The sequence below is a fragment of the Ursus arctos genome, unplaced genomic scaffold (genome assembly GCF_023065955.2).
Source record: "Ursus arctos isolate Adak ecotype North America unplaced genomic scaffold, UrsArc2.0 scaffold_32, whole genome shotgun sequence".
Classification (NCBI taxonomy): domain Eukaryota; kingdom Metazoa; phylum Chordata; class Mammalia; order Carnivora; family Ursidae; genus Ursus; species Ursus arctos.
In genome coordinates this window covers 6,906,357-6,923,629 of record NW_026623008.1, presented here as the reverse complement: position 1 = coordinate 6,923,629, position 17,273 = coordinate 6,906,357, and the positions used below count along the sequence as shown (strand labels likewise).

At 51.5% G+C, this 17,273-nt stretch overlaps 1 protein-coding gene across 5 annotated transcripts in view; it reads left to right on the top strand.

Moving 5' to 3' along the window:
* The first annotated feature begins 224 nt into the window (after positions 1–224).
* CTNNBIP1 (catenin beta interacting protein 1) overlaps positions 225–17,273 on the top strand; it is a 47,078-nt gene continuing 30,029 nt past the window's right edge. Inside the window, exons 1-4 of one of the 5 annotated variants that reach the window (XM_044391427.3) lie at positions 247–438; positions 7,835–7,888; positions 11,168–11,244; positions 13,904–14,083. The gene's annotated coding sequence lies outside the window, so the exon portion shown is untranslated. Of the gene's footprint in view, positions 439–7,834; positions 7,889–11,167; positions 11,245–13,903; positions 14,084–17,273 lie in introns of all 5 variants that reach the window. The other 4 variants (XM_044391430.3, XM_044391429.3, XM_057305167.1 and 1 more) reach the window with 4 other exon arrangements.

Here is a 17,273-nt window from a genome sequence, read left to right as displayed (position 1 = left end):
GAGACCCCGCCCCATGGGCCGATTTAACCAATGGGCGCCCGACGGCCCCGCGGCCCCGCCCCACCCTCGGGACCCTCCCCTGGCGCCCGGCCCTCCTTCCCCCCCACTCCCTCCCCCTCCCCGGGGCGTTGCGGTGGCCGCGCCTCCGCCGCCCGCGCGGAGCCAGATGCCGCCCCCTCCGCCGGTCCCTCCCCCGGCGGCCTGGCGCCTCCCTCCTTCCCCGCCGCGGTGACTCACGGAGCGGGAGGCGGAGGCTCAACCGGCCGCTCCCGCTGCTGCTGCTGCTGCTGCTGCTGCTGCCGCCGCCGCTGCCGCCGCCGCCTCTGCTGCTGCTGCCGCCGCCGCGGCTGCTCGGGCTGAGCGCGCCCCGGAACAGGCCGCCGCGCGCCGTGCACGGACCCGCAGCCCCCGCCGGCCCGGCTGGGTCGGGCGGCCCAGGTAAGCGCCGAGGCCGGCCCCGCGCCCACAGCGCCGCGCCGGGGCTCGGGGGAGCCGCCGGCCCTTTGTCTCCCGGGGAGGGGCCGCGGAGGGCGCCCCCGACCCCTCTCGGACCCACTGGCTGGCCCCCGGTGCGGCGCCCTGGTCTGGGCCCGGCCTCCTCGCCCCGCCTGGTCGTCGCCGCCACCCGCCTCCCGCCGCTCGCCGCCCTCGACCCCGCCACAGACCACCCTCCAGCCGTCCTCACCTTCGCCCAGGGGTCGCCTCCACAGGTGTCCGAGCCACCCACTCTGTTGTTCACCCCACCGCGTCGGCGCGGTTGTCACCGTCTGTCAGCACTCCAGGTCCCGTGCCCTCCTGACTCTCCCCTCACCTGCTCCTCACGCTCAGCATTCCGATCCTCTGTATAGAGCCCCTCCATATTTCCCCAAAGTAAATGCTGCCAAGGTCTGGCCACTGGGCCGCCCTTCCTCCCTCTCGTGTGATTGAACTGTCGCTTCCCCCTTCCACCTCTCCCCGTGAGTGTTCCTGGAAGGTGCACATTGCAGGCACATGTTTCACCTGTATGGCGGGTGTGTATACGTGAGCCTGCAAAATGAACCACTGGGAGCCCCAAACTGCACTTGTCACCTCCTTTTCATCACCCCCACCCAACCACCTTCCTTATTCTTGAACCTGGTAACCGAGGCACACAGATAGGTCTGGACACCGAACCTCTGTTAGGCCCCACATGCTTCCCTCTCTCTTGTGTGCTGAACTTGTCTGAGCAGTACCTGCTGTCAGGTTAGCCCCTGGGAAGGCCGAGGAGGCTTGCGTTGGCAGCAAATCAAGAGTTTTATGAATAATGAGATGTGTGGCTTGCAGCACCTCCTATCTGAGAATCTAAGTATGCTCTAGCTGTTAATTATTTTGTCTCCTGTCACTCAAAGAACTTACGGAAGTGTGCCTGGCCGGCTGCTGGGTAAATTGAGGCACGGAATGTGCCAGTATAGGACCTGGAGGCAAGTCAGAGTTTGTCCTGAGGTTTTGTTCCCAAGTGCCTTGGATCTTACCTCCCTGCTGCAACTACTGGGCTCTTGTTCCTGGCTTTAGACCCTAAGTGATACTCATCTTTTGGGCCATTAAAATGTCCAGAGATACTAGTTTCCTCTGATTTAAAGCAGGACTTTGAATCATAAAAAAGGTGCTGGCTGTTAAATGTCAGTGTGTCATTCATGGTTTTCTGGTGGAGTTAGTGGGCCTTGTAAATACAAGTTGCCTCTGTAAGGTGGAGATTCATCCATTCAGTGGTGAGCGCTCCCTATGTGACAGGCACCATGCCGAGCACTGGGGCTCCGATGGTGAAAACAGACCCAGCCTCTGTCCTCCCGAAGTAGACACTCTAAAGAGGAGGGAGTAAACAAATAAGCAAAATAATTTCAGTGGCGTTAAGTGCTATGAAGAACCGGTTTGGCTCTTATTCCAAGTGCAGTTAGAAGCTGTTAGAGGATTTTAAGCAGAGAGGTGATAAGATCTAAGTTTTCAAAGATTGTTCTGGCTGCTGTATAGAGACTGGATTGTAAGGCGCAAGGGTAGAAGCAGGGATACCAGCTGGGGGATAGACGACTGCAGCTTCTGGGCAAGAGATGGTGGTGGCTCGGGGGACCAGGCTGGTGGTAGTAATAGTAAAGAGCTGGAACCTGTCTCCTCCGCCCGGGAGAGGCTGAGAGCTGTAAAGCACACCTTCAGGAAACACCGACTCAGATCTACCCGTCTAGCAGATCATTTCTGGATCATAGTCAGGTTTAGCTCAGCTAACCCTGCTCAGCCCCTGTTGTGAGTCAGCTACTGTGCTAGACTCTAGCGTTACAGACAAGAACAAGGGAATATAACGACGTGCTCACAGAAGGGTCACCCCCTCTTTGACGGAGAGGGCTTGTGGGTTTAAAAGCCAGTTAGAGGTGGAGGAGCGCAGAGCACACTGGGCTTCGGTCCCATATCTGGCTGCATTATTTAAATGAGAGCATTTTTATTGCCCTGCCGATGCTATAAGATGCTCAAAGAAATTGGGACTGTTCTCATGGTAGATGAGACAACTAGTCAGTGGCCATGCACTTGAACTATTAACCAGAATAAAACTTGATCTCTGTGCTGCTCCAAATCTGTGCTGTCAGAACATGTCAGAGGCAGAGGACCTTGGGGGTTGTGTAGGCCAGCCCCCTCTTTTCTGGCCAGGGACCTATGGCCCCTAGAGGCTACATAACTCCTGAATCCCATAGCAGTTTGTACATTTGTAATGGCACCTGCCACTTTCTACCTCTATTTCAGCTCCAAATGTGTGTACCTGCATGACTCTCAGCTTTCTGAGGCTAGGATCTGTGGTGGATTCATCTTTGCATCCCTCCCAATGTCAAAATCACTGTCTTGCCCAAAAAATAAACTCATCAAATATTAGTTGACTTGTGTGGGTGTCTCAGCACCTGAAACTAGAAGCCAGGAATCCTGGCCCTGTCCCTGTCTCAACATCAGACCACACTTCCCTGCAGATCCCTCCTCATCCAGGGTGCAGTACAGTGGTTAAGCCAGCCGTCTCCACCGCACTGACCTCACAGAACAGGGCAGCCCTTCCTCGATGGATCTGCTCTCTCTCCAGCCCTGCCTACAGAGAACAGCTGTGGGGGGCGCTGACCACGTCGTTACTCAACACTCAGCAAAGATGAAGTGTAGCCCTTACTCAGAGCATGGACTTTGTACCAAGGCTATCTGGGTTTGGATCTTGGTTTCCGCGGTTACCAGCTGCGTGACCTTCAGCAAGTAACTTAACCTAACCTCTCTGTGCCTCAGTTTCCCCATCTGTAAAATACTAACCAGTTAGGGAGTTGTTGGGAGGATTAAATTAGGTAACACCTATCAGATGCTTAGAATGGCTCCAAACCCATAGTATGTGGTTAGTTGAAGTAGTAGTTATCATCCCACTGTTATTTATCTGTTTCTTATCTGCCACCAGAAGCTCTTCGAGGGCAGAGATTTTGTCTTTTTTTTTTTTTTTGTCTACTGTTGTAGTCCGGTGTCTAAACTTTGTAGGCACTCAGTAAATATTTGCTGAATTGAAACGCGTATTGAATGCCTACTTTATGCCAGGCCCTGTGGTAGGTGCTGGGGATATAGCCAAGAACAAGATGACCAGGATCCTCGGTCTAATGGAGACTATGTTCCGGTGGGAGAGACAACCAGTGAAAAGGTAAAACAAAATAATGCAGGATGGTGAAAAGAGAGGCAGGGAGAGTAAAACAGGGCACTAAGATGGAGATGACTGGGATAGGGGTCAGGATCAGAACTCTAACTTGCTCTCAGGACGTGACTTTGAATGGGGGCCCAGCTGATGGGCACAGAGGACAGCAGGAGCCATAAGCCCAGTGGGGCTGGAACATGGTGAGCGACGAGTTGACAGGGGCTGGACCTGTGGCCATGGTGAGGAGTTTGGGTCTTACTCACCTACTCTGAACAGTGGGAAGTCACTGCACGAGAACTCTTCCATGAGGGTGCACGCTAGGAGAAAGAGCAGGATGGCAGGAAGAGCAGTGAGTGGGCTCTCCTTGTCCTGGGAAGGCTTTTAGAGGCCAGCAGCCTAGCAGTGTTGGCTTCATTCCCATCAGGTTCCTCATTTCTCTGGCCTAGGTGCCCAGGAGATAGGGGAGCCATCAGCTAGGTGTGTGTCTGTGTGTCCTGCAGATTCCTTTGAGCCTTCTTTCCCCGCCCTGAGAATGAGGGTAATCAGAGTCTTGAGTTGAATGAATGAGCATTGCCAGCTCTTAGCATCTTGCCTTGTACCGTGACATGTCCTATTTCTCTAATCCTCTCTGGATGAGTTAAAGCTTCTGGTTTTTTTTGTTTTTTTGTTTTTTTAATTAAATACCTCTCCTACTTTTTTTTTTTTTTTAAGATTTTATTTTTTTATTTGGCTCAGGGCGTGATCCCAGAGTCCTGGGATCGAGCCCCACATCGGGCTCCTCTGCTGGGAGCCTGCTTCTCCCTCTTACACTCCCCCTGCTTGTGTTCCCTCTCTCGCTGGCTGTCTCTCTCTCTGTCAAATAAATAAAATAAAAATCTTAAAAAAAAAAAGATTTTATTTTTTTATTTAGAGAGAGAACACAAGCAGGGGGAGCAGCAGGCAAAGGGAGAGGGAGAAGCAGGCTCCCCACTGAGCAAGGAGCCCGACACAGGGCTCAATCCCAGGACCCTGAGATCATGACCTGAGCTGAAGGCAGATGCCTAACTGACTGAGCCACCCAGGCGCCCCAAGTTAAAGCTTCTTGTCTTGGCAGTGACACTGAAAAAACAGAGTTTTGCGACTGGCCTTCATGTGTGCGTCAGGGATGGCCACACACGTGAATGTCACAGAGTCTTTGTCGGGGGTATCCTGAAATTGACTGCGTCGCTGTCCTCCCCCAGCCCACCACCACTTCTCTTCCAGGCCCCTGCTCAGTATCAGCTGTCCCTCTGTAGAGGGTCTGGCCACACTGTCACCCACGAACACCTCCTGTTTGATCAGGACCATGGTGGTACCGAGAGGGCATTGGCTGTCCTTGGTCCGGGCTGAGTGCATGCGTGCAGTTGGGAAGCTCAGCAGAGCACTCTGAGAAGTGGCATTTAGAACCCAGGGGTTCAGCTGGCCAGGAACCCCGAGCTGGCCTCGTTAGACGGGGTGCTGTTGGCCGGCTTCTCATTCAGGCATCCGCCTTGTCAGTTGTGTTCACGATGCCACTTGCTCTGCTAACCTTGAGAGGCCAGCACAAGTCGGTGGGAATCTAAACTTGGTGTTGCAAGTCACTTTCAGGCTCCTGGGACATTTCATTGGCAGAATCCAAAATGCCTGTTAGTCGTATGTCATCTGCAGCCTTATAAAAACTAAGCCCAGAGTGGGTGCAACCCTTTTCTCAAGTAACTTCTTTTTTTTTTTTCAATGAGAGTGATATGTGCTCATTGAGAAAATGAATGAAAATGGCATTTTACATACATTGTCTCATTTAATCCTCACACTAGTTTTGGAGATCGCACCATTAGTACCATTTTACACATTCAGACGCTGAGGCCCGCAAAGGTTGAGTAATTTGTTACAGGTCAAGCTAGTCAGGAACAGATCAGGATTCAAACCCAGGCAGTGTGTCTCCTGGTCACCAGCTCGGAGCCCCATGTTAGATACTGCTTCTCAGCACAAACAGTAGAGAAGAGAAAAATCTCTCTTAAGCCCAGTGTGGGTGACACTGGCCAGAGTTAGCTGACTGGCTGCTGCAAAGGGTTTGAATCCTACACCCTTTCCCTGTCTCATCTGACCTTGGGCAAGCTAATTAACCTCCCTTTACCTTACTTTCCCCAACTGTAAGTGGGGATAATGATACTTTTACCTTCATAGCTCCCAGGGGCATTGTGATGTTTGAGCCAAAGTGCTTTTGAACTTGTTTTACGAAAGGGCGCTGAGCACCAATTGCTGTTACGCGCAGTTATTAAAGACCCATTATGCCTTGATCCTCCACAAAGGCTTGTTAAAAGGGAAAGACAACAGTCCCCAGAGGGAGAGGTGTCCTTGTGGAGGACACAGCTGGACCAAAGCACTGTTTTCCTCCTTCCAAAGTTTCTTAAGGATCGAGGGTCATGACTGTTTCTCCATTTTTCCTGGTTGTGTTGTAGTGTGTAAGCTTCTGTAAGTAGGTCTCTATGCCTCATACAGGATTGAGGACTACCGATGGCAAGGCAGAGAAGGGGAATAAAGGGCTCGGTTTCTAATCCTGGCTGTGATGTCTTTATAGGATAAGCCAAGAACACAGAGATACCAAGAAGTGATGGCGGTTTTCCATTCGTCCTTCCTTCCTTCTAATGATTCACTGATTCAATTAATAAATATTTACAGAACTTTTATTATGATCTGGGTAATGAGCAGAGTAAAAATAGTTCTTCCCCATGCAAAGCTTCTAGTCTAGGGCCAGGAGGCTTATTATCTAGATGGAGCCATGGGAATAAACAAAGAATGTGTTGGTGAATGTTTTGAACTCTCAAGGAAGAGTCAGGATATAATTTCCAGGCGTGTACATCAGCTCCCCGTGGGTACCTGCCCCAGGTGGGCCTTAAGGTGTGGGACGGTGTTTGGCTTCCCAGAAGAGCAAGGGAAGTGTTAACAGATTAGAGCCCCTCTGTGTCGTACTTAGAGCCCCTCTGTGTCGTACTTAGCAAAAGCTGCACATTTCCACCGAGAGCCTTGACCCTTTGTTATTTGAATTCAAGTCAGGAAGGAATGATCATAGGTTCTTCCCAATTTTTTTTTCTTTTTTTAAGTTTATGCCACCAGTCTGGTGCCTTTCTTAAGAAATGACCATTAGACCTTGTCTCTCCTGCCTGTCAGGTCTCCCTCTGCCAGCCCTGGAAAGCAGGCATCTGGCAGCAGGCCCCAGTGGGGCTAGCTGCTTGGTGCTCTCCGGCAGGCCCGCGGAGTTCCCGAGGGGACTGGTGCCTGTAGACACCTATGTGGGGTCAATTTATAGATACGGGGGCGGGGAGGGTTATTTCTTCCCCAAGTCTTCCCAGCATCAGGCCTCGGGATCCCTTCAAAGAGCGAGGTCAGGGAGGCCCAGCAGGTCATGGGAAAGCACACAGTGTTCTTCCTCTGTCCCTCCAGCAGGGCTGGGGTGGAGAGGGCAAAGGGCTGGCAGAGACATCTGCCCATATTCAGAGTGAGAGGAGGACCCAGGACAGCACACTCCTGGGTGACGTGACTTTTACCAGCCCCTGACATGTCACTGCCTTCCTGGTGCTAATCAGCTGCCCCTTTGGTCTGGGGACTCATCACCATCCGCTCCGGGATCAGGAGCAAACGGCCGGCCCAGCAAGAAGGCCAGGTCCCTCAGTGTCCCCAGACTTCTTTAAGTGTGGTTGGAGCCCACAGTGATGCTGGTTCAGCCAGGAGAATGTGACACTTCCATGTCCTCTCCCATGTGGGGAGCTGGGTGGGAGGCTTTTGGAGACCAGCTCCAATTAAGGTTTTTTCAGGCCCGACTATCTCCTGAGTGTCCCACCCACATGTTTCCTGCTGCTGGAATCCTGTGGTCCGTGCCCCTGAGCTGAATAACAGCTCCAAGACAGATGAAGTTACCGCCTCGTCATCCCGCAGTCCTGGATTCCGCGAGCCAGGCTTCCTGTGGAGATCAGGATCCCGTGGGTTCAAACACCTTTCCTGATGTGGGCCCCACCCTTGTTCTTCCTGCTAAATCACCAGGCAAACCAGAGGCCCTGTTGCCAAGGACAGGCGTTAGCCTTGACACGCCCCCACCCAGACCAGGGCTCACAGCCCCCTGCTCCAGGCAGCCCTGGCTTCCCACAGACCCCTCCTGACCCTCGTCTCTCACAGAATGTTCTTCTGCTGCAGGAATATGAACTGAAACGTGTTTCGGACCTTCCGGGTTTCTTCTATTCTCTTCAGGTAGAGAACATTTGAATGATTTTCTCTTTGTAATTTTGTTTCTCCCGTGGGGGTGGGGGATGGAAGAAGGCCGATTTATAGCCATGGAGATGTAAATACTACCGAGATGATTTGGGGATTTTAAGCGGGTCAAGTGGTTCTGAGCCCCCGAATGATCCAATCATATTTACAAAGGTAGGGGCAAAAGGTGGTAGGTCAGCTCGGGGAAGCCATGATCTCAGACCTGTGAGGGCCATTGCTGACCGTGTGCTCAGCTTCCCGACTGAGGCAGAGGGTGTGTCAACCCCCTGTCCCCTGACCCGTGTCTGTTCCTGCTGTTGCCACTACCCGCTGGCCTCTCTCAAGGCACACGGCGTCCCTCCGGCCGATCGCTGGAGTTGCAGGAAGATGGGGTGCCAGTGATATTTAGGAGGATGTGGGGGGGCCTACAAGCCAGCAGGTCGACTGTGGGGGTGTCTCTCCAGGGCCCTGGCTCTGCTTTTTTGCACAGGGCAGCCTTCTGGAGCTTACGGTAGAGTGGAGTCAGCCAAAACACGTACAGAGTCCTCCCACCCCCGCCAGGGGGAATCTGCTACTCTACCTGAGGCCACGTGCGCCCGTCACCCCACGTTTGCCGCAGGTGTCGGCTGCCCACGGGAGAGAAGAGGCTCGTTAGGCCTGAGAGCCAGGACAGGGGAGCTTGAATGTTCCCCACAAGCACTTCCTAGACCGGCGGGACCATCCAGAGGAAGAGCTCTCTCTTATTCCTGTCTTCTGACCCCATTCCCCTTCCTTTAAAAAAAAAGCACTCATTTCTTTTGGCCTGGGTCAGCGAGACATAGTATAGAATTCAGAAGGCTACACAGTCTTCCTTCCTGGCTTCCCAGCCCCAGAAGAGACCGCTGTCAGCCTGTGTCCTGTGCGTCTTAGCCAGCGACATTCTGCACGTGTGCACGTGTGTCATGCACACGCGTGATCACACACACATGCACTGTTTTCACACTGTCATACACAGTGTTCTGCGTCCTGTTGTTTCCCACCTCACAATAAATACTGGAACTCATTCCATCCCAGCACCATCTTCGTTGTCATCATTCAGCTAATACCTCTCGAGCACTTCTCATGTGCTGGGTATTGCTTTTTTTTTTTTTTTTTTTTAGATAGGCTCCACGTCCTGCGTGGGGCTTGAACTCATGACCCTGAGATCAGCAGTCACATGCTAGATGCCCCCACATGTGCTGGGTATTGTTAAAAGTGCTTTACTTATAGTACTCATTTACTCCTCACAAAAATCCTGCAAACTAAGTACTGTTATTGTCCACAGTTGGCAGACGAGTAAACTGAGGCATGGAGAGATTAAGTTACTTGCCTAAGTTCATTTAGAACTATCTTACTCATTTTAATGGTTCCATAGCATTCTTTTGATGGGTCGTATTTTAATTTCTTAAAACCAGTCCCCTATTGGTGAGCATTTAAGTTTTCCGTCTTTTATTACTATTAACAAGGAACATTCTTATACACATTTTTGCGCACTTAAGGGTATCTGTAGGACAAATTCTAGCTGAATCGCTAGAGCAAAGGGTGCGTCTGTTTAGATTTGCAGTATTGTCAACTCACTGTCATGGAGATGGTAACATTTTATGTGCCCATGAAAATTGTACAGGAATACCTATTTCCCCCATCCCTTGGCAGAAGTTGTCAAACTTTTTGATTGCTGCTAATCTGATAGGTTAGAAGTGTATGTCATTATAGTTTTAATTGGCATTTTCCTTATGAAGAAATAGAGGAATTTTTCATTTCATAGCTTCAAGAGCCATTTATGAGCAATGTGTTACACCGTTTGCTCATTTCTTTCTTGAGCTGGCAGTCTTTTCTTATGGATCAACAGGTGTTCTTTATATATTAAGAAAGTTTGTCCTACTGCTGTGATATAGTGTACACCTAGCTCAACAATTCCTCGTTATTCTTTTGATTATATATTTCTTTCTATGCGTAGAGTTTTGATTTTTGTATGATCAGATTTCTGAATCTTTTATAATGTTTAGGTTTCATTTCATACTATTTTCTTGTCCCACCGCTTTCCTGCATTTTCATGCAATATACTTACTCTCTATTTTAGACATTTAAAACGTTGTTCCAAAGCGAAGGCATCAAAGCCGGCATCACCAGAAATGGGGCGAACCAGCCCTGGGTGCCTCCAGTGGGGTGTTGGCAACAGCTATGATAGCTTCTTGCCCAACAGTTAGCCTTATTCTAATTCTAGGGAACAGATAGGCAAATCCAGGTTGTGGGACGTCCTAAATACAACGTTCCCGGACTCTAAAAAATGTTCTTGTCGTGATAGACAAAGAAAAGCTAGTGAACCACTCCAGGCTAAGGGAGGTGAAAGAGCGTGGAGATCGAATGCACTTGAGATCCCCCACTGGATCTTGGATTGAAAACCAGGGACGGCCAGGGTGCCTGGACTCGGTGGATTGTGTGACTCTTGATCTCACGGTCATGAGTTCAAGTTGCACGTTGGGTGTTGGGATTACTTAAAAATAAAATCTTTTTTTTTTTTTTTAAGATTTTATTTATTTATTCGACAGAGATAGAGACAGCCAGCGAGAGAGGGAACACAAGCAGGGGGAGTGGGAGAGGAAGAAGCAGGCTCATAGCGGAGGAGCCTGATGTGGGGCTCGATCCCATAACACCGGGATGACGCCCTGAGCCCAAGGCAGACGCTTAACCGCTGTGCCACCCAGGCGCCCCTTAAAAATAAAATCTTAAAAAAAAAAAAAAAGGAAACCAGTGATGGCCACAGAGGGGGGCTGGGAAACTGGGACATGGGCATACGTCACAAAATACTACTGGGTCAATATGAAATTCCTGGGGGGTGCAAATAGTGTCCCAGTTCTCTGTGGGAGGATGGCCTTAGGAGACAGTGATGAGACACTGAGCAAAGTATTGTGGTGTCCACAGCTTACTTTCAGATGGCTCAGGAAGAAAAGCAGGGTACACATCTCCATATGCCCACAACATGGAAAGACATGAGGCAAATGTGGCAAAATGTTAGCAAGCGGTGACTCCAGGGGCAGGTATTGGGACGTTCCCTGTACCAGTCTTTCAGCTTTTCCATGGCTTTGACATTTGTCACAATAAAAAGGTGAGGGAAAAAAACCCCAACTTTGTTCCATCTGGAATCTATTTTGGTCTGGTTCCCTTGGCTTTGCCTGGTGCTCCTGGGTTACCGTCCTGGATTTCTGGCTTCTTTCCTCTTCCCTTCCAGCGTATACCGTTGTCTATTTCCCTTTCTCTTAGGAACCTCTTTTTTGGAGCTGGAAATTTTTATGACCTGGTATCTTTCTGGCAGACTTACGTGGCTTTTCTAGAAGCAGGTAAGACCAGTGCGCATTGGTGCTGGTATTCTTGTTTTGTTCCTACGTGGCATTATGTGCTCCAAGTAAATTTGCAAGGAAGTTTAGTTCTCTGAGACTGGAAGCCTCAGTCCTTGAGATTACCATCAAACTAGTATGTAGTGTCGTTAACCTCTCTCCCCACGATCCTTGATAGAAGCTTTTTCTTCTCAGCTGCGAGTTTTTGCAAGAGGTCAGGCTCCGCTTTGCCTTACGTGGACATGGGCTTGTAAAAGACTCCTGTGTCTCATTTTATGAAATGTGACAGTCTTGGGTGGGTAGCTGGCCTGTAAAACCAGGAGCCTTTTTGTCAGGGGAGTGGTAACAAGCCAGTTTTGCTGGGAGCTTCTGCTCCCCGTCCGTGGCTTGGTGACTAATGGTTTCGTGGCTTTGGGAATGAAGGATGTCATTACAAATGGATGATGGGGATTTGGCGGCTGAACTCGATTATCTGGGTGTGCCTCGTCTGGGTGTTTATGCCTACACCCTTTGGGAATGGGGACAGTTTCTTTCTCAGCCCTCACACGGGCCCCAGCAGCCCCCAGTCCATTTCGGTCCACTGTTCTGAGCTTCTCTGTGGTGGCCCTGGCCTGGAGCAAACCCTCTAGGTGAGCACGGCTGGATTCCTGCTGCGCTCCGTGCTGCGTTTTTCCACCCCCTAGGAGCACGTGTGTTTTCCCTGACCACCCCTCACCTCTCCAGCCGCCACCACGTTTGCCCTCAGGCTGGAGTTTTGTGGCCCACTGGGGAGTTCTCATCTTCATGTTACCTCCCCATCCCCCCCCACCTCGAGCTAATGGAATAAACGCATGTGGATTCTGGCGTTGTCTTTGTTTAAAACATTTTTGTTTTTGATTATCAGCTTGTTAAACATTTAGAGAGGGAGGAAACTGAGTCTCACAGCCTCTTCTGGGGAGGTTTCCTCCCTCCTCGGATTATTTTTTTGTTCAGAGGTAGCTGGAGGGAAAGGAGAGGGGAGGTCACTGCCTGTGTCATAGAGCAGAAGCAGTTACCCAAACAAACAGTGTGGCTAATGGGACGCGTGGGTAGAATGGATCCTTGCAATTTGTGGGAATGGCATGTGTATGGTTTTGAGGTCAACAAACATACCTATGCTTTATACAAATCAATGCATACCTAGATGTTGAAAGCTTACAGGAAAGAGGAGGCAGTAATCCTAAAATTTATGTTCTTTTTTTTTTTTAAGATGTTTAAATTTATTTATTTGAGAGAGAGAGAGAGAGCAAGCACCCCGGGGGGAGGGGAGGGAGAAGCAGGCTCCCCACTGAGCAGGGGCTCAATCCCAGGACCCTGGGATCATGACCTGAGCCAAAGGCAGATGCTTCACCGACTGAGCCACCCAGGCGTCCCCTAGAACTTACTTTCTTAAGAATTTATAGGAAGAATTTTCACCCAGGAGGCCATACTTGGAGCCTCCCAGCGGATCCCAAGGATAGTCATCCCAGAGCTGGGCGGGAAGGACCTGCGGGCTCTGGGGGCACAACCAGGGGACTGAGCCCTTGCCCGGCAGGCGACCCCATTGATTTAATGACCTAATTCTCACAACAGGAAGTTGGAGGCCTTCCTGCCCTGGGATTCTGAGGGGACGCAGTGAACCCGTTCAGGAAGCTTATTTATTTGAACCAATTATAAGAGACTTTAATGGAGGGAAGGGATGGAGGGAGAGCTGAGGCAGAGGGAGAAGAGCTGCTGAGGCCGGTGACGGGAGGGGAGGGGAGGGCCGGGCCGGGCCATGCCTGGGCCTGCCTCTGGGAATGAGGCTTGTCCCTGCCATTATGAGGGTGGTGTGAACTTGTCCATAGGTTTCTGAGTGAAGGGACCTCATGTAGCTCCTGATAAATAAATAGCGTTGGCAGTCTTTCCCCTTCCTCTTTAAAAAAAATCTTTTAAATTTCCCAATTTAATTAAAAAATTTAAATGGTGACCCTGTAAGAATTGGCATAGCTGTGGGCAGTGGGGTTGACAGGATTTCCATGGGTTGAAATTTCCACTCTGGCCTCCCTCCTTCTCTGGAGGTGACACAAGGTCTGTGAAACCTCCCGGCCAGGCTCCTTCCCGCTAGGCCTGCAGCGGACTTCCGCTCTCTCCCTCGGAAGACTGACCGGCAAGGCAAAGTGAGTTTTCTCTTGGTAGAGGGAGCAGGGGCGTCAGCAAGCTGGGGACATCTCAGATATTGATCTAGGTCACAGGAGAGAAAAAGGGTCCTTCTGTCACCAGCCTGCACGGGGTGGCTTTGGACACCACCAGGTGCTCAGCCCGTGGTGAGGATTGGGTCATCCAGCCTGGGACACCTCCTGCCCGGGAGGGGGGAAGAGTGGGTTTGTACCCATTTGAGAGCTGACGCTTCCAGCTCTTCCATCACTTATAAATAGACCAGGGCTCTGGAGTCTGCATTACCCACTCCCTGGAACCTGCCAGAGGCCGAGGGTCACGAATCAGACTGAATCAGAGGAAGATCCGGAGCCGGGTTTTGTAGGCGCGCTGGTTCCTGACTTCAGGTCTCCGGCTCTGGCTTGGCCAGGTTTCAGGGCTCCAGCTGTTCTCTGGGAAGAAAAAAGAATCTTTTAAAATTGGGTCAAAAGATGCCTTTTTCCTTCTGTCCTCTTCCCCTATTGTGCAGAGAGAACACCGCCACCACCTGCGTGTGCCTTGGTCAGAACCACAGTCTCGTCACTCAGCCGGGGATCAGGAGTGTCCCCGGGCAGCTGGGGAAACTTCCTCCGGCTCTGGCTCCACGTTCCCTTCCTGTTTGCATTGTTCTCAGCTGAACCGCGAGAGGCTGTCAGAGCAGGCCTGCCAGGTACTCTTTCTTAGCTGTAAAAAGGGGGGTTTCACCCAAGTCAAGACTTGAAGATACAGTACTATCCGAGTAACTTACTTTTATCAGTTAGGCCACAATCATTGGAAAAATGTCTTTTGAGCCTGAAGGTCTAAACAGATGCTTCTATCAGTGCAGCCGCACCAACATTATATAGTCTATTCAGACGGGCCCTTCTGTTCCTCCATGCCTCAGATTCTCTGTGGTGATGGCGCTGAGGCTGGGAGCTCCTTTGTGGTTCCCAGGTGACTCTAACAGGCTCCCCAAATCCGTTCATTCACATAACAGAGCCCCAGATGGGACCAGCGGCGCTGTTCTCCCCTCCCCATCCAGATTCTTCAGCACACAGCCTACGGCCTGCAAGCTCTCTGAGGGTCCACAAAAATATTGGAGACTGAAGAAAAAGCATCAGCTCCCTCTATGACTTAGAGCAGAATCCCACGTCATGAGATACATGCGTTCATTTTAATGTCTCTGAGAATAAGGCTGCCTGGGGCCTGCCCACAGACAGCTTCCAGCTGGGAGGTGGGAGGAGATGTGCAGACACCCCCCGGGGGGAATGTCAGGCGGCACCATGAGGCAGGAAACTTGGGCAGGTGTGAACCCAGGGCTCAGGGCAGCCCAGGGAGGGTGGTACAGAGCAGAGAACAGTAAGTAGGAAAGGGTATTCCAGGCCGAGGGACCCGCAGCTGCTAAGGCCCAGAGGTGTTGGAGGAGCCCCGTGCAGCTGATAACTCGGAGGTGGCCGCTGAGCGGGTGTAGGGGCCGGGGCTGCCACAGGCATCCCAGGGCATTCGGCAACATCCCTGGCCCCTACCCACTAGCATCCTCCCCATTACGACGACCAGAAATGTCTCAGACATCGCCAGATGCCCCCGACTGAGCACACCCGCTGCACAGGGATGTGGTGGACAGCTGGGGTCTGACCACCTGCCCCTGCCCAAGGCGGGGTGTGGGGGAGCCCTTTCTTCTCGCCTCCTGTCCAGTGCGCAGGTCCCGGGGAGCCCTCTCTGGGCAGGTCTGTGCCCGTCCTGCAGCCCTTTGTTGTTGTTGTTGAAAGATTGATTGAGGGGCGCCTGGGTGGCGCAGTCGTTAGGCGTCTGCCTTCGGCTCAGGGCGTGATCCCGGCGTTCCGAGATGGAGCCCCACATCGGGCTCCTCTGCTAGGAGCCTGCTTCTTCCTCTCACACTCCCCTGCTGTGTTCCCTCTCTCACTGGCTGTCTCACTGTCAAATAAATAAATAAAATCTTTAAAAAAAAAAAAAGAAAGATTGATTGATTTAGGGGAGAAAGAAGGAGGGAGAGTAGGGGAGAAGCAGAGGGAGAGGGAGAGGGAGAGAATCTCCAGCAGACTCTGCTGAGTGAGGAGCTCGACACGGGGCTTCGTCCCTGGACCCTGAGATCTGACCTGAGCCGAAATCAAGAGTCAGCCGCTTAACTGACTGAGCCCCCCAGGCACCCCCTAGAGTGCCTTTGGTTTATGTGACATCCCCTTGGATGCCATGTGCCTGAGAGCCTTGCTCTGCTCTGAGGGGTAGTCTTATCCCCGAGGCCCTCCTGACGCTTCCAGGTGCCGCCCTCCCAGCCTAACTGTGCTCTTCTGTGTGGCTGCCTTCCCCTGGTTGTCAGGACAGCGGCTGCGCTCTGCTTTCTGTTGGGTTGTTTTGAATCGGGTCTTACCGGTTTGATTTTAAAGCTGCAAGAACCTTCACCCGGGGCCTTCATCAGAGCCGTTCACGCCTGGAATGGAATGAGCCGACCGCATTGCCGTGAAAGGCAGGTTCAGCTCTGAGGTGGGAGGTGTTTGGGGGGTGAACCCCAAGAGTTTGGCATCACTCCTGTGCCCACGGGCCCGCAGCCAGAGAGGAGCAGGGCTCAGCTGTGTTTAGGCCTCAGTCCCCACTGCAGCAGGGCCTTCCGATTGGGCTACACACAGCTCCCCACCCCTCAGGGGTGCCGTCCCCAGAGAGCAAGTGCAGGCCCCTCCTATTTGACCATGTCCCCGTGGCTTTTCAGTGTTTTCACAGCTTTTCATTTTGATTTCAAATCTGCGGAAAAGTCGAAATAGTAGTGAACTATGCCCTTTACCTGGTTTCAGCAGTGTTAACCTTTTGCCACAGTTGCTCATGCACTCAGTGCACGCTCGCACGCACTTACGCGCACGCATTTTCCCCCTGTACACTTGAGAGTAAGCTGCAAGCCTCGAGACTTTCACCCTTGCATACTCCAGCCCGTATGGCTTAAGGACCAGGGTATTTTCCAGCGCAACCAGGATAAAATCACATTCAACACACACAACATTGATACAATACCATTATCGAATCAATACTCCCTAGTAAAGCTTCCCTAATTGCCCAATAATGGCCTTTATGACTCCTTCCCGCGTCCCCCTCCCCTGGATCCCATCAAGGACCATTCACTGTGTTTAGTTGTTATGCTGTATTATCTTCTTTTCTGATTGGCAGGAGTTTGGGGCTCTGGCCTTTTTTTTTTTTTTTTTTTTCCTCTAAAGTGGATTTTCATTTTAATTTCAGTTAAAATGACTGACACTTCTCTCAACTCCTGAGCCAGGAGGGGCTTGATAGGATGGAAGGAACTCATGCATTCAAATCCAGGCCCTGTCACTTCTTAGCTCCGTGGCCTTGGGCAGGTTACTTACCATCCCTATCAAATGGGAATAATTCTTACCTTGCAGGCTTGTTGCAAGTACTAAAATTAAACGAGACAATGTGGTGAATGTGACTTACCGTGTGCCTGGCCCTCGGAGAATGCTCCAGAAACAGCAGTAATTATCATTGTTGTTCTGCCACATGGCCTGGCTTCACAGAGCAGGAAGGAGCTTTGAGTCAGGGTTAACTTGGGTTGGCGACCTCAGGAGGAACTCCTTATCCCAAGCTCATGCCCGGAAGAATGATGCTGCGTCCTGCAGACTCCCGGACTGGCCAGAGCTGCCATTAGACCTGTTTTGCTCCTCCTGGTGGAACATGGTTCGAGAATGCTGAGCCTGGCTCTGGATTGAGGAGGCTGCAATATGGAATTTATTAATTAAGGCAGTTGCTCATGAGGCCCCAGAGTCCAGGAGGTTGCAGTTTAATTACTGAGAGCAGAGCTTATGGAAATTCTCTCCAGTGCCCCAGTTTTGATGTCGCTGAGGGTCTGAGCTGCCGCCTGG